General features: G+C 45.1%; 1 pseudogene; it reads left to right on the top strand.

Moving 5' to 3' along the window:
• The first annotated feature begins 16,497 nt into the window (after positions 1–16,497).
• Positions 16,498–16,616, top strand: LOC115010327 (uncharacterized; annotated as a pseudogene).
• Positions 16,617–27,527: the final 10,911 nt, after the last annotated feature.

The raw sequence follows: 27,527 nt of genomic DNA, 5'->3' as shown, positions 1-27,527 counted from the left end.
TTTGAGTATTTACCATCTTAAAAGCTGGGCATTAGGATTAGAGGTTTAGTACATTAAAGACAAATATATTCACGTCCCTGCTCCTGTCGCTTTGACAAATGAAAAGTCCATTCATTTGCATTTATTAAAAATAGATGTTTCAAGATTTTGTTTAAAAAATATTATTCAAAGCCTTGTCTTTGTTGTATCTATGTATTAAGTTGAAAGAAAATGTACTAACCCTATGCACTGTAAGTGTAATAGTTATATATTTGCCTGTAAGTGTCAGTTATATAAAACTGCATTTTAAATGATGTTTTCCCTCTCATGTGTATTTAATCAGCCTCCCTGATTAGCAGCATGTTCTCATTTGAAACAGAAAATGAATCCTGGATCAACAGTCATTCTCAGAGATGTTTGATAGATTACTGCCCTTATCTTTCCATGAAACGGCGTTTCAAATGTCGACACCAAAGTTTTAGTTCTCCTTGTGCACAGCATCGCCACATCTCTCCATGAGCTTCCTCTTCCAGACGCGCGCATGCAGGTGGATTGAGGAGAAGACGCACTTGACAAATGTGTCCAAATGTAACGAGCGCGTTGATCTGTTGTGGAGTCTGTCAGCAACTGCGCTCTCAGGTCCCTGCTGAGACATAAATCCTCCGGAGGCTTTAAATGCTTTACCCTGCCGTAATAATAATATTTCTGGTAATAACACTAAGAAGGAGAGTCCCCGCTGAGCAGGCGGTGAGTCAAACTGCGCTGAAAAACTGTCATACACAGCGCTAAACCCCCACACTCACCAAGTATGAGTCCTCATATAGCCCAATAGGAGCGGTGGGGGCGGGCTCTGCCTGCCTCTGCCACCCCCCTCGCAGCTAGAGCTCACAGAGAAGGGTGGAGGGGTGAAGGATGTAGAAACTGAAGTGCACATTTTTATATAGATCAAAACAGTGATAGATAGCCGCGGTGAGGTAATGACAGTTAAACAGGTGCGTTTATGCAAAGCGTGGTCTGTCTTGGGTTGATATGTATTTTTTATTTTTGTTAAAGGGAGACGAGTCTGACCTTTTTTGTTAGTCCTCCCCCAAAAGAACGCCACACAAAAAAACAAAACAAACACGTTGCACTTTATATTAAAACAAAACACAAAACCAAACACATTGTTCATTTATATTAACCAAGTTTCATAGGATTTTCAAGTCACAATAGGAGGCTCATCTAACATCGGGGACAACCGTCCACAGACCGCTGGAGTCACGCAGATCCATTCATACTACAATTGAGGGTCTGCGTCTACTGGTGTTCGACAAATGAGCATTTCCCGATCCAAACTCCGTTCCAGTTGGTGACGGTGTCGTTGTGTTGCTTGCCAGGAGTTCAACACCATTTGGCATCATCATGTAACGGCGAATCTCCTCACACAATCTTTCTTAAAAACAATCATTCATTTAGTTATCTTCTTTTTCTCAGCAAACAAGCTAAAGGTGCCCACTGGACCATTTCAAAAGACGTGGAAAGTATGAATTGGCCTTTAAACCAATTTTCTTATCATAACTTTGTTGGCTATTTGAGTTCATTTCTTTTATTAGGCTACAACATAGTTTTTTATTTGGAATCAGAGGTAGGATAACACAAGTATCCTTCCCTCAGCACCAGTTTTGCTTAGTGACAGTGGTCATAACTAATAATTTAGTAAATAGTAAAAAAAAAAAATGAATGGTTTCCATTGTACATTTTGTTGGCTTTGGTTAATAAAGTGTAGGCGAATTTACTCGAAAATACCTACAAACGACATACCCAAAGTAAATTGAAAGCTGTTCTTCAACCATTTGCACCAGCTGCATGATTTTGGTCTCATTCAAAAGATAACTCTCTTATTGTTCTTGCAAAACAGTGAAGAATCACTCCAAAATACATTCCGCCTGAATTTCTTTGTTGAAAAAGATGCCTGAAGATGAGTATAGCTGGTAGTCACAAGCTGAAAAACACAATAAAAACATAGAACCAAGTGTTATCAAGTTCACCACCAAATTTCAGATAAAAGAGATAAAAACTTAACATATTAAGACAGGTTTTTCTAAGAGTAAAACCAGGCGTTCACAAGCTGTGCAATTTGGAGATATTATAATATTTATTAATAAATATTATTTGTATTGCTCATAAATAACAATAAATATAATATAATAATAAAATCGATGTGACGATGTTCAACATGGATATATTAATACCGGAAACGAAGTGTGGGCATTTGGCAATGGCGTATGAGCGTTCTTTTCAAAATATTGCTGAAAAGAGGATATTTATGAGGCATCATAGGTAAGTGGGCTCAAAGTTATGATTTTGATTTTGAGTGTGCTTGCTAGTTTGAGGAGCTGATTGTACCTGCTGTTGTGATTTTCACCTCAAAATCTAAATAGACAAGATTGTAAGCTTTCCAAAAATATTAAAACAAAAAAACACATCCAGCATGATGGAATGTACACAACACATGGCACAATAAAACTCTCCACACGGTAAGAGGTTTTTAAGATCCATCCATCCATCCATCCATCCATCCATCTATCGTCTACCGCTTATCCGGGGTCGGGTCGCGGGGGCAGCAGCTCCAGTAAGGAACCCCAAACTTCCCTTCTCACATCCGCCAGCTCCAACTGGGAGATCCCGAGGCGTTCCCAGGCCAGTGAGGAGATATAATCTCTCCACCGAGTCCTGGGTCTTCCCCGGGGTCTCTTCCCAGCTGGACATGCCTGGAACACCTCCCTAGGGAGGCGGCCAGGTGGCATCCTTACGAGATGCCCGAACCACCTCAACTGGCTCCTTTCAATGCAAAGGAGCAGCGGCTCTACTCCGAGTCTCTCACGGATGGCTGAAGTTCTCACCCTATCTCTAAGGGAGACGCCAGCCACCCGTCTGAGAAAACTAATTTTGTCCACTTGCACCCGCGATCTCGTTCTTTCAATCAATCCACATTGTTCCTCTTCAATCAGAGGTTCAACTATCGGCCGAACCATCCTTTCCAGTACCTTGGAGTAGACTTTACCAGGGAGGCTGAGAAGTGTGATACCTCTGTAGTTGGCACACACTCTCTGTCCCCCCTTTTTGAATAGGGCAGGGGTCGGCAACCTTTACCACTCAAAGAGCCATTTGGACCCGTTTCCCACAGTAAAGAAAACACTGGGAGCCACAAAACCCTTTTGACATTTAAAATGAAATAACACTGCATATAACGTTTTTTTTGCCTTTATGCTATGTATAAACAAACTATAATGTGTTGCATTTATGAAATCAATGAACGACTGCAGAGAAAACAAAATTACATTTCTGCATGCAACAAAACATTTTGAGCTCCGAAAAAAAGACGTTGACGTTGGGTTGAAGGTTACTTTCAAGTAAAATACTCAATGTCTATTTGAGTCCTTCTTGTATTTATGAAAAAAAAACGCTGAACTTAAATTATCCACCGTCAGCAAACCAAAAATGCCGTCCTCTCTCTGTGTGCCGTCATCCTTTTACTGGCGCGTGCAGTCAGCTGTCAACCTGACAAATAAAAGGACTATTTCACTGAACAATGAAAAAATATGAATATGTGCAAAATAATAGGCAATTAAAATATTTATCATGCTTGGTTAATGTGATTTCTGCTCCTGAACCTCAGCGCACAGCGTCTGCACATCAGGGCTGTATGCCGTCACCTTCATCTTCACACAGGATCGTAAGCTGTCATCTGTGAGGTGTGCGCGATGTTTGCTTTGAATAAAGTTCATGTTGGAGAACACCTGCTCACATACATATGTGGATCCAAAGATCGACAGGACTCCAAGTGCATACTTTTTCATGTTCACATAAACGTCGGGGATAGCATTCCAAGTTTCGAACACAAGTTGGTCCGTTTTGGGGAGGTTTTCAATATCACGCCATTTGTGATTCTGAGCAAGAACGGCCTTCTGACGGGCAACATCTTCAAGGTCTGCTGTCAAGCGTTTAAACTTGGACACCCATATGTCTTTGTCGGCTATGTCGGCCAGTTCCATCTCAAGATCAGGTTGACTCACACCTGCCAATGCAGTCGTATTATTATATATTCTCCATCTGTGAACGGCTTCCCGTGCCTGACTATTTCCTGAGCGGCTACAAAACTCGCATATGTACTTGAATTTGCAGACTTCATCCACTTCTTGAAGTGATTTTTACTCAGATCAACATGTCTAATGCAATTCTGTTCTGTTGTGACATCAGGCTAGTCTTCTCTAATTGCTCATGCACTCCAGTGAAAGCATCTCTGGCGAAGTTCACAAATCTCTGCTGGTTGTAATAAATGTAATTGATCCAATCTACATTTTTGTTGATAGTGACTTGAACGAAAATGGATTCAAGACCCGCAAGTATTGGATTTCTAGCTTTGAATTCATTGGGCACACCTCGTGGTACTCCTATGGAGTCTATGTAAATTGAGGAGCTGAAACTTCCACCGGGAACAGAACGTTTAACTCGACTCTGGGGAGTCTCTCCATTAGACAGATCAATGAGTTCTTCAGGAGTAAATGGCATTATGTAGAAAGGCATTACCAACTGCACTAACGCACAGGTACCTACCCTGTCTGCTGGTAGATTTGGATACAGGATATGTGTACCACAATACCACCATACATCAGCTCTGGCAAATAACATAAACGATATAGGTGTTTCCAAGACCATCCCTCTTGAGGTAACCTCTATGGTAGAATTACACCCTTTCAAATGTCCTACCACAGTGCCTGTACCCTTGGTTTTACTGATGCACTCATAATCACCCTCATAGGCTCTGAATGGGGGTGGAATGATGTCATATCTGGTCACTGGATACAACAAGGCTAATGATGTGCAGCCGTTTGGTTCAATAGATGTGTACAATGCGAGCATGCACTTAAGACCTGGTGGGTCTTTCCTCAGATTCAATGGGAATGGCATAGTTGCTAAACTAGGTCTAGCAGTGGCACATGCAACACAGTTTGGCTGATGATTTTGTTCAACAGAGTATCTCACCCAATCAAACCATGCATTTTTCTCTTGATATCCTGTCTCCGCTGCCATTGTTTCGTTAAGACTATTGATATTCAGATATGTCACTTTCGTCCTTTTCTTGGCTAAGTCAGCATGCAATATATAGGGTGTCTTCCTAGGCTCTATTACCTTCAACCAGAAACGGAAAAGTGGGTCTTTAGGATTCTTTGATATACCTAAAAAGTACTGGCCAGAATCAAAGAGGTCGGGGTTGAAAATCGTGATGATCACAGGGTTACAATTTGTCGGATTACCATTACCAGGCAAAGTTCTTGGATCAGGATTAGTATTTGGTGGTTGTCTCACACCGCACTGACATGGGCTTCGTTTTATGATTTTCCATTTTTCAACCAAAGGATGGTCTAGATTAATCCATCCTCCGTTCGAGTGTGCAAACACATACCTTGGTATGAGTTCCTTCTGTAACCATTTGATTACAGAGTTGGCATCCTCTTTTTTTTACAGGGGATGGCTTCAATCCACTTGATCAACCATTACCAGGATATATTTGTATCCTCTCACAACATTGTCTGCTCCCATGTCAGTATAGTCTATACATATCTCCTTAAATGGAGCATCTAGAAATGGAAACCGACCCATTGGACACTTGTATGTTCGTTTGTCATTAAAATTGTTGCAAGTGTCACACTCTGTCACAAAATTTTCCACCATCTCTTTCATGTATGGATGCCACCATTGTACCTCGACATCCCTTGTTGTTCTTAATTTTCCAACATGTGTGGGGCCATGGGCTTGTTTTATCAGCATGTGGCATAACTTAGCTGGTGCCACTAGCCTGCCATCATGTGCTCTCCAAAGTCCTTCTGTCTGGGCGGCACCCTTTTGAACCCATTGTGTTTATTCATATACACCCGCTTGTTTCTGCATTTCTTTAATGCTCTCCAAAGTAAGCTCTCCTTCTCTCTCACTGTTTAGACAAATCATTTGCTGTATGTAGCCGCCTGCTACTTTAGCTGTCTTATCTGCTGCGTCATTGCCTTTTGCTACTGCTGTATCTGTTTTCTGATGGCCTTTGTACTTTATTACAGCAACCTGTGATGGCAGCAGTACAGCTTTTAGTAGGGCTCTTAAGGCTTCAGCATGTATAACAGGAGTTTTGGATGAAGTCAAAAAACCTCTTCTGATCCACTGAGGACCGTCAATGTGGACTGCTCCATGAGCATAGGCTGAGTCTGTGTATATGTTTACGTGCAGAGGCTGGTTGTGGATTGATGCATCCTTCCAATGTTATTATCTGTTTCCCATTTTGTTGCACCACAGCATAAGAAGCCACATTTCCTTCTTCTCCTTTATAGCAACAGCCGTCGCTATATATGGTTTGCTCTGGATCTTGAAGTGGCTCTGCTTCCAAATTTGGCCTTATCTTGAGGTCTTGTTGTGAGACGAATGCATGAGCGTCGTGGTTTTTTGAATTTAGTCCTGTTGCCATGTTAATTGTCTCTGCCACATATGTGATGTGCGGTTTAGTCAGCACTTCTTCAATTTGTATTTTCCTGACTGGTGAAAAAGTGAAAGCTTGTGAGTTCAGAAAAGCCACGACTCCATGCTTAGTGTTTACTTTGAGTGGATGGCACATCACCACGTGTGCTGTCTTCTTGATTGTCTTTGCCAATGCAGCCAGGTGTCTTGTACAACCTGTTTGTCCTAGCTCCACAATGTCCAATTTTGAGCTGTGGTACATCAGCACATGTCTCTCTCCCCCTTTTTTCTGGAACAGAACTCCATTTACCATCCCTTCTGTTTCAGAAACATCCAAATGAAAGTCAGCATTGTAGTCTGGGGAGCAGAGATGGGCAGCTTGTCCCAAGGCTTGCTTGGTCTTGGTGAAGGCTTCCTCGCCTTCTGTGGTCCAGAAGAGTTCAGAGTTCTGCTATAACCCATCAGACCGAGAAATGCCAGCATGTGTTGTACAGTCTTTGGTTTGCCATGTGACAGGATTGAGGTCCTTTGTGCATTGGTTAAGGTCAGGCTGTTTGCAGAAATTAGTCTTCCTAAGAAGGTGACTGATCTTCTGGCGACTTGTGTTTTCTCTTTCTTCACCTTGTATCCTGCTCTTGCAAGTAGTGCGAGGAGATTAGCTGTAGCTTCTAGGCACGACTCAGCAGTAGTACCTGTGAGCAGCAAGTCGTCAACGTACTGGATCAGAGTTACACCCTGTGGTAGGTGTAACATGGTTAAATCCCTTTTCAGAGCTTGATTGAACAAACCTGGGCTGTCTTTGTACCCTTGTGGCATTCTGTTGTAGGTGAATCTCTGTCCTTTGTATGTGAATGCAAACAGGTCCTGTACTTCAGGATCCAATGGTAAACAAAAGAAAGCGTTTGCAAAGTCTATTACAGTGAAGTACTTGTGTTCAGGGTTCAGATTTTGTAGCGCCACATAGGGGTCTGGTACAGGGATGTGTTGTGAAACGGTGGCTGAATTGATTCTTCTTAGATCATGAACCATTCTCCAGCCTTTGTTGCCTGCTTTCGGGACTGGCAAAATAGGAATGTTCCAGGTGGAGTTTGAGGGTCTGATTACTCCTGCACCTAGAAGTCTTTTGTTGTTCTTTAATTGTTGCTCCTATACCTTCAATCTGTTCCTCCTTGAGGTTGTACTGAGGCAACCAACATGACATTTGCCCAGGTCTCAGAGTGACTGAGTCCTGATGATTAGGTACATAACCTACATCATAGTCTCCAGTAGCCCACAGATAGTGCGGTATTGTCTTTAGGGTTTCTTCGGTGTCAGGATGGTTAGTGTGTTCTCTCTCATGATCACTTTCCAGTTCGTGTTGTTCCAAGATGCCAACATCCATACTGTGATGAGTGATTTTCCACATGGTCAGATATCCATACGCGGGCAATGTTGGTAGGGAGCCAGTTCATTGTTCTGGCTTTTTTGACCATGGGACCTAAAGATCTTGCTTCAGCTCCTACTGCCAATGCCAGTGTGATATGTGGCATGGCTTCAGTCGACAGTGCATATCATTGTTGCTGTTCTTTCTTGAGAGCACAATATGCAGCCACACCCTGAGGTCCGATATAAATGTCTTCGACCATCAGTTGCTCTCTCATTCTGTCTTTTTCTTCTTCCCAGACTCTTCGTCTGGTTGATGTAAGTAGTTGTAGGTGCAATGCAGAGGGTCAAGTGGAGGACCATATGGACCCAAAGTGTTGATCCAGGGTTTCCATTCCATGTAGGTCTTCTGAACTCCCGGAGCATCTTGTTCATCAGTCAACAGTTGGTTCCAGTACACTGTTGTTGTGACCTCTTCCATTTCACAATTTGGGCTGGCAGCCATTACCATAATTCTTTGATCATTCTGGTAATGTCCATGCAGGGGTATTTGTCCTGGAAACTATATAACCAACCCATCACAAGAACACAGAATTCGTGCTCCTGTCTTGACCAGCAGGTCTCTGCCCATTAGGTTTACAGGACATTTTGGGGAATATAGGAACGGATGTAGCAGGGATTGTTTACCAACTGCAGTAACCAATGGCACGGTATACTTTTGTTCTTCAGATCTTCCCGAGTATCCGAAGGGTTTTAGAGGAGAGAGGTGGTACTTTTCCCTTCAGGGAAGTCAGACAGGACGCTGTAGCTCCTGTGTCCACCATCAACTCCATCTTTTCTCCTTCTATCATACAGGTGACCATTGGTTTGTTTTTAGCTGGAATAGCTTCACCTGCAGTTGGATCCTCTGGGCATCCTCATTGGGAGGAGCCATCCCACTGCTGGGGCGGTTCCCAAGCAGAGAGAGGCAGTTGATGGATGTTTGGTGGGTCGCCACCTCTCCCATAACCTCTTTGTCCTCTCCCTCCTCTTCTATTGTTAGGGAGTCCCCTCTCACGCTGCATGTACTGTGGGGGCCCGTACCCCTGAGTACGTTGTGGACTTGGGCAATCTTTGATCCAATGAGTGGGATCTCCACAAGCAAAGCACACAGTAGACCGGACTTGTACTCTGACTCTGTAGCGATTTCTTCCCCCTCTCCATTGTTCTTCTGGTGGCTCTGGCGGGTAGTAAGGCGGAGCACTAAACTGGGCTGCAGTGTAATAGGGAGGAGCACTGACCTGACCTGTAGGGTAATAGGGATGAGCACTCATCTGCTGTGCAGCCTGTTGCTGCGCTCGCCCTTCTGCTTCTGCTTCGAATTCCACTGCAGCTGTGGAACCCATCACCATTTGTCTCTTCTCTCTCTTAAGCCTTGAAGCCTCGCTGTCTTTTTCAGCCACTTGCATCCATAGCAATCTCTTGGTAAGCATATTCACTTCATAGTTTTTTTCCCCTTCTGCTTTCCTGTTCTTAAGGTCGTGGTGTACAAGGTATTCTCTCCATTCCTCATCAGACTTTGTGTCTAGTCCCACCACATCCTCCAGTTGTTCTCGAACTCGAGGAGGCAGGGCCTTTATCACTGCATTTCTCCATAACATGGTGACTGCTGGGGTGGAGTCATGTCTCTCTCCAGTGCTATCTATCCAGATACCTGTTTAAACCACACTCTGGACCTTGTTCTGGGATATGGTGTTGAAATTGAAAGTTTATCAGTGTGTCCACATAATCCTCTTTTATCAGACCATTTTTTAATAACTTTTGAAGTCCTGTTACTGGACTACAAGCCAGTAGGCAAAATATCCTACGCTCGATGTTTATCTGAAAGTGCTGTGACTAAATTTAAGGAAGTGATTCCATCAGCACTTGATTCAATACCAGGACTCAATATCAATATAACAGAGGACTCCAATGCTAACTTTAGTCCCTCCCAAATTAATCATCTTGTTGATAGCGCTGCAGCCTCACTGCGAATAACACTCGACTCTGTCGCTCCTCTTAAGAAGAAGATCATAAAACAGAAAAAGAAAGCTCCATGGCTTAATTTACAAATCCGCAAACTAAAACAAAAGTCGAGAAATCTTGAAAGTAAATGGCGTTCCACTAAATTGGAAGAATCTCGTTTAGTCTGGTTAGATCATCTTAAAACGTATAAGAAGGCTCTCCGTAATGCCAGAGCAGCTTATTACTCTTCCTTAATAGAAGAAAATAAGAACAACCCCAGGTTTCTTTTCAGCACTGTAGCCAGGCTGACAGAGAGCCACAGCTCTACAGAGCCTTCTGTTCCTATATCTCTCAGTAGTGACGACTTTATGAGTTTCTTTAACGATAAAATTATAATTATTAGAGACAAAATTAATCTCCTCCTGACCTCAATTGGTAATGACTTAACTTCAACTGTTGGAATTTTAAAAACATCTGTAACTCCTGAAATATATCTAGACTGTTTTACTCCAATCAACCTTAACCAACTAACTTCAACAATCTCATCGTCTAAACCATCAACCTGTCTTTTAGACCCGATTCCAACTAAACTGTTTAAAGAAGTTTTACCCTTAATTAACACTTCGTTATTAAATATGATCAACCTGTCTTTATTATCTGGCTACGTACCAAAATCCTTTAAAGTAGCTGTAATAAAACCACTTCTTAAAAAGCCTGGTCTTGATCCAGAGATTTTAGCCAACTATAGGCCGATATCTAACCTTCCCTTTCTCGCTAAAATCCTTGAGAAAGCAGTCGCAAAACAGTTGTGTGACTTTTTACATAATAATAGTTTATTTGAGGTTTTTCAATCTGGATTTAGAGTTCATCATAGCACAGAGACGGCACTGGTGAAAGTTACCAATGACCTTCTATTGGCTTCAGACAAAGGACTCGTCTCTGTTCTTGTCTTGTTAGACCTCAGTGCTGCTTTCGACACTGTTGATCATGACATTCTACTACAGAGACTGGAACATTGTGTTGGCATAAGAGGAACCGCACTAAGCTGGTTCAAGTCCTATTTATCTGAGCGATCTCAATTTGTACTTGTTAACGATAAATCCTCCATGACAGCCAAAGTCAGTCTCGGAGTTCCGCAGGGTTCTGTACTTGGACCGATTCTATTCACCTTATATATGCTTCCTTTGGGCAATATTATAAGGAACCACTCTATAAACTTTCATTGTTATGCGGATGATACCCAATTATATCTATCAATTAAACCAGATGAAACCAATCAATTGGCTAAACTTCAAGCATGCCTTAAGGACATAAAAACTTGGATGTCTAGCAACTTTTTGATGTTAAACACAGACAAAACTGAAGTTATTATACTTGGCCCTAAACGCCTCCGAAACGCATTTTCTAATGACATAGAAGCTCTGGATGGCATTAACTTGGCCTCCAGCACCACTGTAAGGAATCTTGGCGTCATCTTTGATCAAGATCTGTCGTTTAACTCCCACATAAAACAAATCTCAAGGACTGCCTTCTTTCATCTACGTAACATTGCAAAAATAAGACACATCCTGTCTCAAAATGATGCAGAAAAACTAGTCCATGCATTTGTTACTTCAAGGCTGGATTACTGCAACTCATTGTTATCAGGTTGTCCAAAAAAGTCGGTTAAGACTCTTCAGTTGATCCAAAATGCAGCGGCACGTGTATTGACTAGAACAAGGAAATGGGATCATATTACTCCTGTATTAGCTGCTCTGCACTGGCTCCCGGTAAAATACAGAATAGAATTCAAAATCCTTCTCCTGACTTACAAATCAATTAAAGGTCAGGCTCCAGCATATCTTAAAGATCTCATAGTACCTTATAAACCAACTAGAGCATTACGCTCCCAGACTGCAGGGTTACTTGTGGTTCCTAGAGTCTCTAAGAGTACAATGGGAGCCAGAGCCTTCAGCTATCAAGCTCCTCTCCAGTGGAACCAGCTTCCAGTTTGTGTTCGGGAGGCAGACACACTCTCCACATTTAAGAGTAGGCTAAAGACTTTCCTTTTTGATAAAGCTTATAGTTAGGGCTGGCTCAGGTTTGCCCTGGATCAGCCCCTAGTTATGCTGCTATAGGCTTAGACTGCCGGGGGACACCTCCCTGCTCTCTTCCTTCTCTCCCTCTCTCTTCTTCTCCCTCTCTTCTTCTCCCTCTCTATCTGTATGCATTTATGTAAATGTATGTTACTAACTCACCATCCGGGGTATCATCCCCGGAGTGTCTGTCTCTCATGTGGCAGGTTGCCACTGATAAAGTTTACGTCAGGATCATGAATCGTGACAGCGCCTGCTGACCTGGTCCTGCTGGACACCGGGAAGCCTTATTGACATTTTCCTGGATTCATCCAAACTTTCTATTTCTTTTTTTTTTTTTTTCCAACACAACATAATTTCTGTCAAATGTTGTATTTGTACTATGTTGTTTATCCTGTACACACGACATCTATTGCACGTCTGTCCGTCCTGGGAGAGGGATCCCTCCTCAGTTGCTCTCCCTGAGGTTTCTTCCATTTTTTCCCCTTTAATTTTGGGGTTTCTTTTAGGAAGTTTTTCCTTGTGCGATGCGAGGGTCTAAGGACAGAGGATGTTGTAACCTGTACAGTCTGTAAAGCACACTGAGACAAATGTATAATTTGTGATATTGGGCTATACAAATAAATTTGATTTGATTTGATTTGATTTGATACCTTCACTCCTTTTTAGGAAAAGATGCATGTCTTCTTCAGTTCCTTTCTTCAGGCTGGACAAAGCTGTCAGGCTGCGAGTGGTGGGGTAGGTGTCTCTCAGGGCAGTCCAGTAGAGATTCCTGTATGCATTGAACGACAGTTCATCAACCGCCCCACTGCATCCTGTTTTAGCGTCAATTTCCCTCGCCTTCAGACTTCCTTCCAGTCTGGCGATGACACTTCTCAAATCACCCACGCACACTCGGTCTCCTGCAGTATACTTTTCAAATTCCGAAATCCACTTTTGTCCTCCGCCGCTGAGGGGAGGAAGTTTGGACACCAAACTCTCCATGTCCCGATGACTCCATGGTTGGTATATCATGTTCCCTCCTTGAGTTGCCATGAGGGGGGCCTGTAACCCTCTTACTTGATTCTGTCTTCTGGTTCTGCTAGCGATGGAGGCTTCATCAGCCACTGTCATGCTTCCTTCCAATATGGTGTATTTCGTTAGGCCGTCTTCTGTACCTAAGTTTTCTCTGCTGGGATCTTTTTCTGCATCCCCGTGGAATTCTCGAGCTTGTGATGCACCCTTCTCAACATTGCCGTTGTGACCTCCCCAGTCCTTCGCCCTTGCTGATCCAATCCCTTGTGTCCCACTATTTCCCACGTAGTCATGATAGTTTGTTCTATTCAATAGCTCGGCCATTCCTTGTGATCCCATTTCCTTTCTTCTGTCTTCACTCATTTGTCTTGCTTCTTTGTCCATGGTCATGCTCTCCAGACCTCCAGAGGAATATTGAAGTGACTTGGCATGATATAGTGATTGGGCAGGCAAAAAGGACTGGACAGGCTGAAGTGTTTTTGCAGGCTGAAAGGACTGGGCAGGCTCCAAGACACTGTGGGGCAAGTGGCTTGGAACTGAGGTAGAGAGAACATCTTTTTGGAACCCTCTCTCTTTCATGTTCATGCTGTGTTCCACCATTCTCTGTTTCACCATTCTCTGATCCTTGTCTGAGAGTTTCGTGAGTTGTTTCAGCACGGATCCCATACGTGCGCTACTCTCACTTTCCTTGACTTCCAGAACTCCTCCACTCACCTGGTACACAGGTGCTTGAATGGAAGTGGAACGAAAAGGATTGCTATTGGATGAGTATGCCGGAGGGGCGGCAACTTGGGACAAATCTGGGTAGAGCTGAGGAGTTTGAGAGATGTGTACCTTCTGATCTTTTTTGTCGTCTTTTGTCTCTCCCGCTTCCTTAACCACGCAGATTGTACCCCCCGCAGTTGGTGGTACATATTTAAGATGGAAAAGAAGACTCATGACTCGAGCCTTCCTCTTTTCAGCTTTCTGAAATGCCCTATGTGTGGCGCCGAATCGTCTTTTTCCCGCTCTCTCCCAGGCTGTAGCATGTTGCAGATATTCTCCGTTTTCATAGTCAACAACTGCTCTTCGTTGGCTTGCAGTAAGACCTGGCTTGTCATCTTCTGAGATTTGTCTTCTTGTTTGCCACAGCTGGGGCAGCTCTTCCATCTTCTCTCTGACTTTCCTTCTTTCAGCAGGTTCAGTGGAGGCTTCCAGCCTTTTGAACATTGTCACTTTCAAGTCCGCTGTGGATACAGTCTTGACTGGTTTTGGGTCCCCCTTGTCCGCCATTGTAACTGATGTACGCAGTATCCCACTAAAGGACAAATGTTGTTTATTTTTTAAATCCCGGATTTCTAATTTTTTTTTAACTTAAATGGTTTAAACAAAACAAAATTTGATAAAACATAAATGTTTAACCCAAAGATTTTAATTTTTCAGGTTTTCCTAAAAAGGGTTAATCTAAAAACAAATTTGTAATATTAAAATTGGGTTCAACAAAAACAAACTTTAGCTCAAAAACAAAAAATAAAATGAATGTTAATCAAAGTAGCTCTTTTTGTTTTCTAATTTTTTATCTAAAAATAAATGAAAGCGAAGTTTTAATCAAAATAAATGTTCAATTAATCAATGTTAGTGAACAAAATGTTAATCTGAAAATCTAAATGAAAATTGCAATAACATTTTTTTATGAATTGTTTAATTGTTAATAAGAAAAAATGTTAATCAAAATGTTTCTATTTTTCAAACAGAAATGTCAATTTGCAAAAATATTTTTTAATCAAAAGATATAAAAATTGTAATAAAAAATAATGAACAGAGAATTTTAATGAAAAAATAAATGTTCAATTGGTCAATCAATATTAGAGAAAAATTAATCAAGAATGTCTTAATTCAAAAGTCCATCTAATCTATCCTTGAATTTCAATTGGATTTTGAATTGTAATTTATCAATTTGTCTGCTGGTGCACGATTTTTAAATTTAGGTGCACTTTAATTGCCGTCCTACAGGTGGAGGTGTTTAAATTTTGGAAAGTTTTTATGAAATTTTAGCTGTAGTCTCAATTTTGTCCACCAGAGGCATTTAGCTATCAACCGGATGTGGTTTTTTTTGTTGAATTCCCACCGGATGAAGAAGGATAGAAAATGGAGGTTTCTTTGTTCTAAATTTTCTCTCCTTTCAGTTTGGAGAAAACTCGCATCTTTGGTTTAATCACTCTGTCAATACATCACTTATGCATTCTATTTCCACCCAAAATGCTTCAGCGTAAGACTCAAGGTTTAGTTTATCACAATTTTACTTTCTCATGCCACATAGCATCAAGTAGGCGGAATTAGCGACCCAGCATCACTTGGCCATAGTTAGCTGGTCCTAATCTCTGAGGCCTTTCACAAAAACGTCTCCTTCTTTCACGTTTTTCCAACTTAAAACTACTTCACATACACTCTACGGTTCTCTTTGATTTCACAACCGTCCACCAGTCAGTTTGAACAGTTTTCACCTGTTCTACAAACTCAAATGCATTAGCTAAATATCAGCACTAACGTAGCCTCGCCTTAGGCCTGCTTGAGATACACTTTACTCACAACAACAATACTACAATACAACAATACAACAAATCTTAACATTCTTATTTTACCACTATGCTGTCCAAAGGAGATGATATATAACGTCACTGAGACTATGAAATAGATCGTTATCGACTTCACGTAATTCAGGCTTATATTCAATATTCTCCTTTCGCTACAACACTAGCATCTATGCTAGGCTTCCTGTAAGTCTTGTAATTAAACTATACTTATTTGCCTTCCGTAGGACTTTTTTAACATTTAATCTTATCGTTTATCAACTAAGTTTTCTTAGCTACCTTCCTTAGGTATTTTCATATTAAACTAAATCAATGCAAGCTTTCCTTAAGCTTTATCCAGTACCTTACTGGACACCCACGGTGGGATTTTGTTAATAATTACCGTTCCTTACGGGTTTTTAAACACAATTAATATCTTCAATGCTTGCTCTTATCACATGTATTTCAACATTCAAGATTGCTTTTTATCGTTTAACAGCAGTTGTATTAGCTATGACCGTCGAACATTGTTGCTGGCATTCATTAATAAATTTTCCTAATCTACCTGCAGTGAATATTTGATTTAACCGGTGTTCACTCTCACCTGATCTTGTGTGCACGTGCAATGAATACCTCACACGGGGCACCAATTAATGGTGGGAAAAGTTGAAGAACTCGGAGCTTGAATGTCGAATCAAAACAGCAATCTTCTAGTTAAATCGATATATTTATTAACGTGATAAGTCAAACATAGAAAATACTCTCAGCTGAGGACACAATTCGCATCGCCGTTTCCACAGACTGAATGGCTCAAAGAACCCCAGGTTCCTGTCTGACGGCTCCGCTCAAGTGTGTCCAAAGGCTCGTAAAACATATGGCTAAATACATTCATAGTGCAGAAATACATTCATTGATTGAGGTAGACAAATACATATGATAGTCTTTCAAGTGTGGATTAATACACTCAGGAGTAATTTACTTCACAATATTAAGAAAAGACAATTCATTGTGTTTTACTTTCTATAAACAGCAAGTGTATATGCTCTATTTCAGATTATGGCCATACCACACTGACAACGCCCGATCTCATCTGATCTAGGAAGCTAAGAAGAGTTGGGCTGGGTCAGTACTGGGATGGGAGACCGCCTGGGTATACCCGGTGCTGTAAGCATTTTGTTTCCTTCTTAATTAGCAAAATGAAGACATGAATAGAACTGTCCATGTATATTAAGAAAAAACAATTCATTGTGTTTTACCTTCTATAAACAGCAAGTGTATATGCTCTATTTCAGATTACGGCCATACCACACTGAACACAAGTGTGGTGAGTTGTGACTAACGAGCTGAGAGTTGGAAGGTGGAGGAGAAGGAGCATTGAGCAGGTTTTGTTTGTTTGAACATTTGCAACAGACTGAGAATTTCTTTTCTTTTCGGTTGCTGCTGGATAGTTTTTCTTTTATATGATCTGGCCCCCTACTATTTTAGGGTAGTAGGGGAGGATTGTTTATTTGTTTAATTTTACGGAAGGATCACAATGGCTGAAGACAACAGGAACGGACAGGACAAAGTGATGCCGAGTGGACAAGGAAGTGAATGGGCTAAATAAAGCAAAAGTTTGACGGTGATGGTGGTGGTGGAAGGTGGAGAGAAGAAGACAATAATGGACGTGCTGAAGGCAGTTAAGCGGGAGTGTGGAGTAGTGCTGAGGTGCAGAGTGAGAGGAGAGAACAGGCTGGAGGTGACAATGGAGACTGTGGAGGGAAAAAAGACACTGATTGATTGATTTAAAGTTGGAGAGACTACAATCTTCTTACCCATGTAAGGAGATGAACAGTGATGAGATGGTTGTCTCTTTTTTTAACCTGCCTGTGTATATAACAGATGATCAAATAATTGACCGGGGAGTGGGGAGTTGGAGCAGCATCGGGGATAAAAAGAAGAGTGTGGCCTGGAACAGATGTGGTGGACGGCACTCGATTCTTGAGAGTAAAATTCACAGAAGAGGTGAGGTCACTGCCATACTCTACACACTTCCACACAATTGAGGGGATAGAACATTTCAGGGTGATACATGACCGGCAGGAGAGAGTGTGCTGTCTGTGCATCAAGCCGGGGCATATTTACAGGGAATGCCCGGAGCTGAAGTGCTACAGGTGTGGGGAGATGGGACATTTTGCCCAGGAGTGTGTGAGAGGAGCGGAGAAGGAGGAGAGCGTGGAGGAGGAGGCGAAGGGAGGAGGAGAAGAGGAGGAAGTAGGTGGAGACGGCGAGATGGAGGAGGTGGCAGGAGCAGCAGAGGATGAGGTGGCTGGGGGCGAGAAGGAGAGCAAGCCCAGCGGTCTGTCCAAGGAGATGGCGGTGGAGGGTCCGAAGGAGGTGAGGAAGGAAAAGACGGAGGTATGCAGAGGTGTGAGGCGCTATTCGGACGTGTCAGAGGTGGAGGAGGAGCGGGATGATGGAGACCATGAGGAAGCTAAGGACGAAGATGGGAACAGGACTGATGAGGACAAGATGGAGGTGGTGGCAGGAGCAGAGGAGGAAGCGGTGTCTGGGAGCATGAAGGAGAGTGAGCCCAGCGGTCTATTCGAGGACAAGATGGAGGTGGTGGCAGGAGCAGAGGAGGAAGCGGTGGCGGGAGTGTGAAGGAGAGTGAGCCCAGTGGTCTATCCACGGAGAAGGTCCGGAAGAAGAGGATAGCCCATAAGAAGGGTGTAATCAAGAAAAATTTCTTTTTTTAAAAAGGAGCGGAGATGGGAGAGAAATGTACTCAATCTGAGGATGGGAGCCTTTGAAAAAGCAATTGTTGATAAAGATACATGTAAGGTTAAAGAGAAAAATTGAATGGTTGAGTGGGTGAAAAAAAAAATAAGAAAAAAATGTGGGGTTAAGGTATAAACAAGGGACAGTAGATTGATAATGTAAATAAGGGGACAGAGACAATGATTTAAATACTCGTTGTGTTTTAGTTGTTTGAATTTGTAAATGTGCTTATTGGGTTATATAATATGGGATTGCTGGTGGTTGAGTGTTAATTTATTTAAATTTTAAAAAATGTATGTGGTGTTTTTGAGGGAAGATATGTGTGCCCAGAAATATAAGGTGGAATTGTAAATAAAATGTAAAAATTGCAATTTTCATAATAAAAAAAGAAATAGGACAAAAAGAAAATGCCCGATCTCGGAAGCTAAGCAGAGTTGGGCTGGGTCAGTACTTGGATGGGTGACCGCCTGGGAATACCCGGTGCTGTAAGCATTTTGTTTCCTTCTTAATTAGCAAAATGAAGACATGAATAGAACTATCCGCGTATATGAAGAAAATACAATTCATTGTGTTTTACCTTCTATAAACAGCAAGTGTATATGCTCTATTTCAGATAACGGCCATACCACACTGAAAACGCCCGATCTTATCCGATCTCGGAAGCTAAGCAGAGTTGGGCTGGGTCAGTACTTATACCGTCCTCACACTGTCCTCACTCTATCCTCACACTGTCCTCACACTGTCCTCACACTGTCCCCATGCTGTCCTCACTCTGTCCTCATACTAACCTCACTCTGTACTCATTCTGTCTTCAATCTGTCTTCAATCTGTCCTCACACTGTCTTCACGCTGTCCTCACGCTGTCCTCACGCTGTCCTCACTCTGTCCTCACTCTGTCCTCATGCTGTTCTCACTCTGTACTCATTCTGTCCTCACACTGTCCTCACACTTTCCTCACTCTGTACTCATTCTGTTCTCACGCTGTCTTCAATCTGTCCTCACACTGTCCTCACAATGTCCTCACGCTGTCCTCACACTGTCCTCACACTGTCCTCACGCTGTCCTCATGCTCTCCTCACTCTGTCTTCACTCTGTCCTCACTCTGTACTCATTCTGTTCCCATGCTGTACTCACTCTGTCCTCACGCTGTCCTCATGCTCTCCTCACTCTGTCTTCACTCTGTCCTCACTCTGTACTCATTCTGTTCCCATGCTGTACTCACTCTGTCCTCACGCTGTCTTCAATCTGTCCTCAAACTGTCCTCACTGTATCCTCACACTGTCCTCACGCTATCCTCACACTGTCCTCACGCTGTCCTCACTCTGTACTCACACTGTACTCACGCTGTTCTCACTCTGTACTCACACTGTCCTAACACTGTCTTCAATCTGTCCTCAAACTGTCCTCACTCTATCCTCACAATGTCTTCACACTATCCTCACACTGTCCTCACGCTGTCCTCACTCTGTACTCACACTGTCCTCACGCTGTTCTCACTTTGTACTCACTATGTCCTCACTATGTCCTCATTATGTCCTCACGCTGTCCTCACTCTGTACTCATACTTTCCTCACTATGTCCTCACGCTGTCCTCACTCTGTCCTCATACTGTCCTCACGCTGTCCTCACTCTTTCCTCACACTGTCCTCAGGCTGTCTTCAATCTGTCCTCATGCTGTCCTCACACTGTCCTCACACCGTCCTCACGCTGTCCTCACACTGTCCTCAATCTGTCCTAACACTGTCCTCACGCTGTCCTCACTCTGTACTCACACTTTCCTCACTCTTCGTCACACTGTCCTCACTATGTCCTCACGCTGTCCTCACTCTGTCCTCATACTGTCCTCACGCTGTCCTCACTCTATCCTCACACTGTTCTCATGCTGTCCTCATTCTGTCTTCACGCTGTCCTCACACTGTCCTCACGCTGTCCTCACTATGTCCTCATGCTTTCCTCACTCTGTCCTCATACTGTCCTCACGCTGTGTTTAATCTGTCCTCACACTGTCCTCACACTGTCCTCACTCTGTCCTCACTCTATCCTCACACTGTCCTCACGCTGTCCTCATGCTGTCATCACACTTTCCACACTCTATCCTCACGCTGTCCTCACACTGTCCTCACTCTGTACTCACTCTGTCCTCATGCTGTCCTCACGCTGTTCTCACGCTGTCCTCATACTGTCCTAACTCTATCCTCACACTGTCCTCACACTGTCCTCATGCTGTCCTCAATCTTTCCTCACGCTGTCCTCACTCTGTACTCACACTTTCCTCACTCTGTCCTCATACTGTCCTCACGCTGTCCTCACGCTGTCCTCACGCTGTCCTCATACTGTCCTCAAGCAGTCCTCACGCTGTCCTAACGCTGTCCTCACTCTGTACTCATACTGTCCTCACTCTGTCCTCACGCTGTCCTGATGCTGTCCTCACGCTGTCCACACGCTGTCCTCACACTGTCCTCACTCTGTACTCACTCTGTCCTCATGCTGTCCTCACTCTGTACACACACTGTCCAAACGCTGTCTTCAATCTTTCCTCACGCTGTCCTGATGCTGTCCTCACGCTGTCCTCACGCTGTCCACACGCTGTCCTCATACTGTCCTCACACTGTCTTCAATCTGTCCTCACACTTTCTTCAATCTGTCCTCACACTGTCCTTAAGCTGTCGTCACACTGTCCTTACTCTGTTCTCACGCTGTCCTCACGCTGTCCTCACTCTGTCCTCACACTGTCCTCACGCTGGCCTCACTTTGTCCTCACGCTTTCCTCACTCTGTACTCATACTGTCCTCACGCTCTCTTTAATCTGTCCTCACGCTGTCCTCACGCTGTCCTCACGCTGTCCTCATTCTGTCTTCACGCTGTCCTCACACTGTCCTCACGCTGTCCTCACTATGTCCTCATGCTTTCCTCACTCTGTCCTCATACTGTCCTCACGCTGTGTTTAATCTGTCCTCACACTGTCCTCACACTGTCCTCACTCTGTCCTCACTCTATCCTCACACTGTCCTCACGCTGTCCTCATGCTGTCATCACACTTTCCACACTCTATCCTCACGCTGTCCTCACACTGTCCTCACTCTGTACTCACTCTGTCCTCATGCTGTCCTCACGCTGTTCTCACGCTGTCCTCATACTGTCCTAACTCTATCCTCACACTGTCCTCACACTGTCCTCATGCTGTCCTCAATCTTTCCTCACGCTGTCCTCACTCTGTACTCACACTTTCCTCACTCTGTCCTCATACTGTCCTCACGCTGTCCTCACGCTGTCCTCACGCTGTCCTCATACTGTCCTCAAGCAGTCCTCACGCTGTCCTAACGCTGTCCTCACTCTGTACTCATACTGTCCTCACTCTGTCCTCACGCTGTCCTGATGCTGTCCTCACGCTGTCCACACGCTGTCCTCACACTGTCCTCACTCTGTACTCACTCTGTCCTCATGCTGTCCTCACTCTGTACACACACTGTCCAAACGCTGTCTTCAATCTTTCCTCACGCTGTACTTATGCTGTCCTCACGCTGTCCTCACGCTGTCCACACGCTGTCCTCATACTGTCCTCACACTGTCCTCAATCTGTCCTCACACTTTCTTCAATCTGTCCTCACACTGTCCTTAAGCTGTCGTCACACTGTCCTTACTCTGTTCTCACGCTGTCCTCACGCTGTCCTCACTCTGTCTTCACGCTGTCCTCACACTGTCCTCACGCTGGCCTCACTTTGTCCTCACGCTTTCCTCACTCTGTACTCATACTGTCCTCACGCTCTCTTTAATCTGTCCTCACGCTGTCCTCACGCTGTCCTCACACTGTCCTCACGCTGTCCTCACTATGTCCTCATTCTTTCCTCACTCTGTCCTCACACTGTCCTCACGCTGGCCTCACTTTGTCCTCACGCTTTCCTCACTCTGTACTCATACTGTCCTCACGCTCTCTTTAATCTGTCCTCACGCTGTCCTCACGCTGTCCTCACTCTTTCCTCACGCTGTCCTCACGCTGTCCTCATACTGTCCTCACTCTATCCTCACGCTTTCCTCACACTGTCCTCACGCTGTCCTCAATCTCTCCTCACGCTGTCCTCAATCTTTCCTCACACTGTTCTCACGCTGTCTTCAATCTGTCCTCACGCTGTCCTCACGCTGTCCTCACTCTATCCTCACACTGTCCTCACACTGTCCTCAAACTGTCCTCGCGCTGTCCTCACGCTGTCCTCAATCTTTCCTCACGCTGTCCTCACTCTGTACTCACACTTTCCTCACTCTGTCCTCATACTGTCCTCACGCTGTCCTCACGCTGTCCTCACGCTGTCCTCATACTGTCCTCAAGCAGTCCTCACGCTGTCCTAACGCTGTCCTCACTCTGTACTCATACTGTCCTCACTCTGTCCTCACGCTGTCCTCACACTGTCTTCAAACTGTCCTCACTCTATCCTCACAATGTCTTCACACTAATCTCACACTGTCCTCACACTGTCCTCACACTGTCCTCACTCTGTACTCACACTGTCATCACGCTGTCTTCAATCTGTCCTCACGATGTCCTCACTATGTACTCACACTGTCATCACGCTATCTTCAATCTGTCCTCACGCTGTCCTCACTATGTCCTCACGCTGTCCTCACTCTGTCCTCATACTGTCCTCACGCTGTCCTCACTCTTTCCTCACTCTGTCCTCACGCTGTCCTCATACTGTCCTCACTCTATCCTCACGCTGTCCTCACACTGTCCTCACGCTGTCCTCAATCTCTCCTCACGCTGTCCTCAATCTTTCCTCACGCTGTCCTCACTCTGTACTCACACTTTCCTCACTCTTTCCTCACACTGTTCTCACGCTGTCTTCAATCTGTCCTCACGCTGTCCTCACGCTGTCCTCACTCTATCCTCACACTGTCCTCACACTGTCCTCAAACTGTCCTCGCGCTGTCCTCACACTGTCCTCAATCTGTCCTCACGCTGTCCTCACGCTGTCCTCACTCTGTACTCACACTTTCCTCACTCTTCCTCACACTGTCCTCACACTGTCCTCACACTTTCCTTCTTGTCCTCAATCTGTCCTCACGCTGTACTCATACTGTCTTCACGCTGTCCTCACGCTGTCCTCACGCTGTCCTCACGCTGTCCTCACGCTTTCCTCACTCTGTCCTCATACTGTCCTCACGCTGTGTTTAATCTGTCCAAACACTGTCCTCACACTGTCCTCACACTGTCCTCACTCTGTACTCACACTGTACTCATGCTGTTCTCACTCTGTACTCACACTGTCCTAACACTGTCTTCAATCTGTCCTCAAACTGTCCTCACTCTATCCTCACAATGTCTTCACACTATCCTCACACTGTCCTCACGCTATCCTCACGCTGTCCTCACTCTGTCCTCAAGCTGTCCTCACTATGTGCTCACGCTGTCCTCACTCTGTCCTCATACTGTCCTCACGCTTTCCTCACGCTTTCCTCACGCTGTCCTCACGCTGTCCTCATACTGTCCTCACTCTATCCTCACACTGTCCTCACAGTGTCCTCACGCTGTCCTCAATCTGTCCTCACGCTGTCCTCAATCTTTCCTCACGCTGTCCTCACTCTGTACTCACACTTTCCTCACTCTTTCCTCACACTGTTCTCACGCTGTCTTCAATCTGTCCTCACGCTGTCCTCACGCTGTCCTCACTCTATCCTCACACTGTACTCACACTGTCCTCAAACTGTCCTCACGCTGTCCTCACTCTGTACTCACACTTTCCTCACTCTTCCTCACACTGTCCTCACACTGTCCTCACACTGTCCTTACTGTCCTTAATCTGTCCTCACGCTGTACTCATACTGTCTTCACGCTGTACTCACGCTGTACTCACGCTGTCCTCACACTGTCCTCACGCTGTCCTCACGCTTTCCTCACTCTGTCCTCATACTGTCCTCACGCTGTGTTTAATCTGTCCTCACACTGTCCTCACACTGTCCTCACACTGTCCTCACACTGTCCTCACTCTGTCCTCACTCTATCGACAAACTGTCCTCACGCTGTCTTCAATCTGTCCTCACGCTTTCCTCATGCTGTCATCACACTTTCCACACTCTGTACTCACTCTGTACACACACTGTCCAAACGCTGTCTTCAATCTTTCCTCACGCTGTCCTGATGCTGTCCTCACGCTGTCCTCACGCTGTCCACACGCTGTCCTCATACTGTCCTCACACTGTCCTCAATCTGTCCTCACACTTTCTTCAATCTGTCCTCACACTGTCCTTAAGCTGTCGTCACACTGTCCTTACTCTGTTCTCACGCTGTCCTCACGCTGTCCTCACTCTGTCTTCACGCTGTCCTCACACTGTCCTCACGCTGGCCTCACTTTGTCCTCACGCTTTCCTCACTCTGTACTCATACTGTCCTCACGCTCTCTTTAATCTGTCCTCACGCTGTCCTCACGCTGTCCTCACGCTGTCCTCACTCTGTACTCATACTGTCCTCACTCTGTCCTAACTCTGTCCTCACACTGTCTTCAAACTGTCCTCACTCTATCCTCACAATGTCTTCACACTATCCTCACACTGTCCTCACGCTATCCTCACACTGTCCTCACGCTGTCCTCACTCTGTACTCACACTGTCATCACGCTGTCTTCAATCTGTCCTCACGCTGTCCTCACTATGTCCTCACGCTGTCCTCACTCTGTCCTCATACTGTCCTCACGCTGTCCTCACGCTGTCCTCACGCTGTCCTCATACTGTCCTCACACTGTCCTCACGCTGTCCTCAATCTGTCCTCACGCTGTCCTCATGCTATCCTCACACTGTCCTCACGCTGTCCTCACTCTGTACTCACACTGTCATTATGCTGTCTTCAATTTGTCCTCACGCTGTCCTCACTATGTCCTCACGCTGTCCTCACTCTGTCCTCATACTGTCCTCACGCTGTCCATACGCTTTCCTCACACTGTCCTCACGCTGTCCTCATACTGTCCTCACTCTATCCTCACACTGTCCTCACACTGTCCTCACGCTGTCCTCAATCTGTCCTCACGCTGTCCTCAATCTTTCCTCACGCTGTCCTCACGCTGTCCTCACGCTGTCCTCATACTGTCCTCACTCTATCCTCACTCTATCCTCACACTGTCCTCACACTGTCCTCATGCTATCCTCACACTTTCCTCACGCTGTCCTCACTATGTCCTCACGCTGTCCTCACGCTGTCCTCATACTGTCCTCACGCTGTCCTCACGCTGTCCTTATACTGTCCTCACTCTATCCTCACACTGTCCTCACTCTATCCTCACACTGTCCTCACACTGTCCTCACGCTGTACTCACTCTGTCCTCACGCTGTCTTCAATCTGTCCTCAAACTGTCCTCACTGTATCCTCACAATGTCCTCACACTATCCTCACACTGTCCTCACGCTATCCTCACACTGTCCTCACGCTGTCCTCACTCTGTACTCACGCTGTCCTCAATCTTTCCTCACGCTGTCCTCACTCTGTACTCACACTTTCCTCAATCTTTCCTCAATCTTTCCTCACACTGTCCTCACTCTGTCTTCAATCTGTCCTCACGCTGTCCTTACTCTATCCTCACACTGTCCTCACACTGTCCTCAAACTGTCCTCACGCTGTCCTCACACTGTCCTCAATCTGTCCTCACGCTGTCCTCACGCTGTCCTCACTCTGTACTCACACCTTTCTCACTCTTCCTCACACTGTCCTCACACTGTCCTCACACTGTCCTTACTGTCCTCAATCTGTCCTCACGCTGTACTCATACTGTCTTCACGCTGTCCTCACGCTGTCCTCACGATGTCCTCACACTGTCCTCACGCTGTCCTCACGCTTTCCTCACTCTGTCCTCATACTGTCCTCACGCTGTGTTTAATCTGTCCTCACACTGTCCTCACACTGTCCTCACACTGTCCTCACTCTGTACTCACACTGTACTCATGCTGTTCTCACTCTGTACTCACACTGTCCTAACACTGTCTTCAATCTGTCCTCAAACTGTCCTCACTCTATCCTCACAATGTTTTCACACTATCCTCACACTGTCCTCACGCTATCCTCACGCTGTCCTCACGCTGTCCTCACTCTGTACTCACACTGTCCTCACGCTGTTCTCACTTGTACTCACACTGTCCTCACTATGTCCTCACGCTGTCCTCACTCTCAAACTCATAGTGTCCTCATACTGTCCTCACGCTGTCCTCACACTGTCTTTAAACTGTCCTCACTCTATCCTAACAATGTCTTCACACTATCCTCACACTGTCCTCACACTGTCCTCACTCTGTACTCACACTTTCCTCTTTCTCCTCACACTGTCCTCACACTGTCCTCACACTGTCCTTACTGTCCTTAATCTGTCCTCACGCTGTACTCATACTGTCTTCACGCTGTTCTCACGCTGTCCTCACGCTGTCCTCACACTGTCCTCACGCTTTCCTCACTCTGTCCTCATACTGTCCTCACGCTGTGTTTAATCTGTCCTCACACTGTCCTCACACCTGTCCTCACACTGTCCTCACGTCTGTCCTCACTCTATCGTCACACTGTCCTCACACTGTCCTCACTCTTCCTCACACTGTCCTCACACTGTCCTCACACTGTCCTTACTGTCCTCAATCGTCCTCAACCTGTACTCATACTGTCTTCCGCTGTCCTCCACGCCTGTCCTCACTCTGTCCCTGTCCCTCACACTGTCCCTCCACGCTGTCCTCAAACGCTTTCCTCCACTCTGTCCTCATACTGTCCTCACGCTGTGTTTAATCTGTCCTCACACTTCCCTCACACTTGTCCTCACTCTGTCCTCACTCTCATCGGCATCACAAATGTCCTCACCAGTCCCTGCCTCTTCACTCACTTCCTTCAACACTGGTCCTCACACCTGTCCTCCCACTGTCCTTATTGTCCTCAATGCTGTCCTCACGCGTTGTACTCATACTGTCTTCACGCTGTCCTCACGCTGTCCTTCACACTGTCCTCACGCTTTCCCACTCTGTCCTCATACTGTCCCTCACGCTATGTGTTCTAATCTGTCCTCACATTGTCCTCACCACTGTCCTCACACTGTCCTCCACTCTGTACTCACACTGTACTCATGCTGTCCTCACTCTGTTACTCACACTGTACTCATGGTCTCACTGCTGTACTCACACTGTGCTCACCTGTCCTAACTGTTCTTCAACATCTGTCCCTTACACGTGTCCTCACACTGTCATCCTTGTCCCTCTGTCCACATGTATCCTCTTCACTCTGTCATCAAGCTGTCCTCACGATTTCCTACTCACGCTGTCCTCACGCGGTCTCATCTTTCTACTCTATTCACACTGTCCTCACTGTCCTCAC

Source organism: Cottoperca gobio, chromosome 6 (genome assembly GCF_900634415.1).
Source record: "Cottoperca gobio chromosome 6, fCotGob3.1, whole genome shotgun sequence".
In the NCBI taxonomy this organism is placed as follows: Eukaryota; Metazoa; Chordata; class Actinopteri; order Perciformes; family Bovichtidae; genus Cottoperca; species Cottoperca gobio.
Note: the sequence above shows the minus strand (reverse complement) of the source record. Positions and strands in the feature narration are given on the sequence as shown.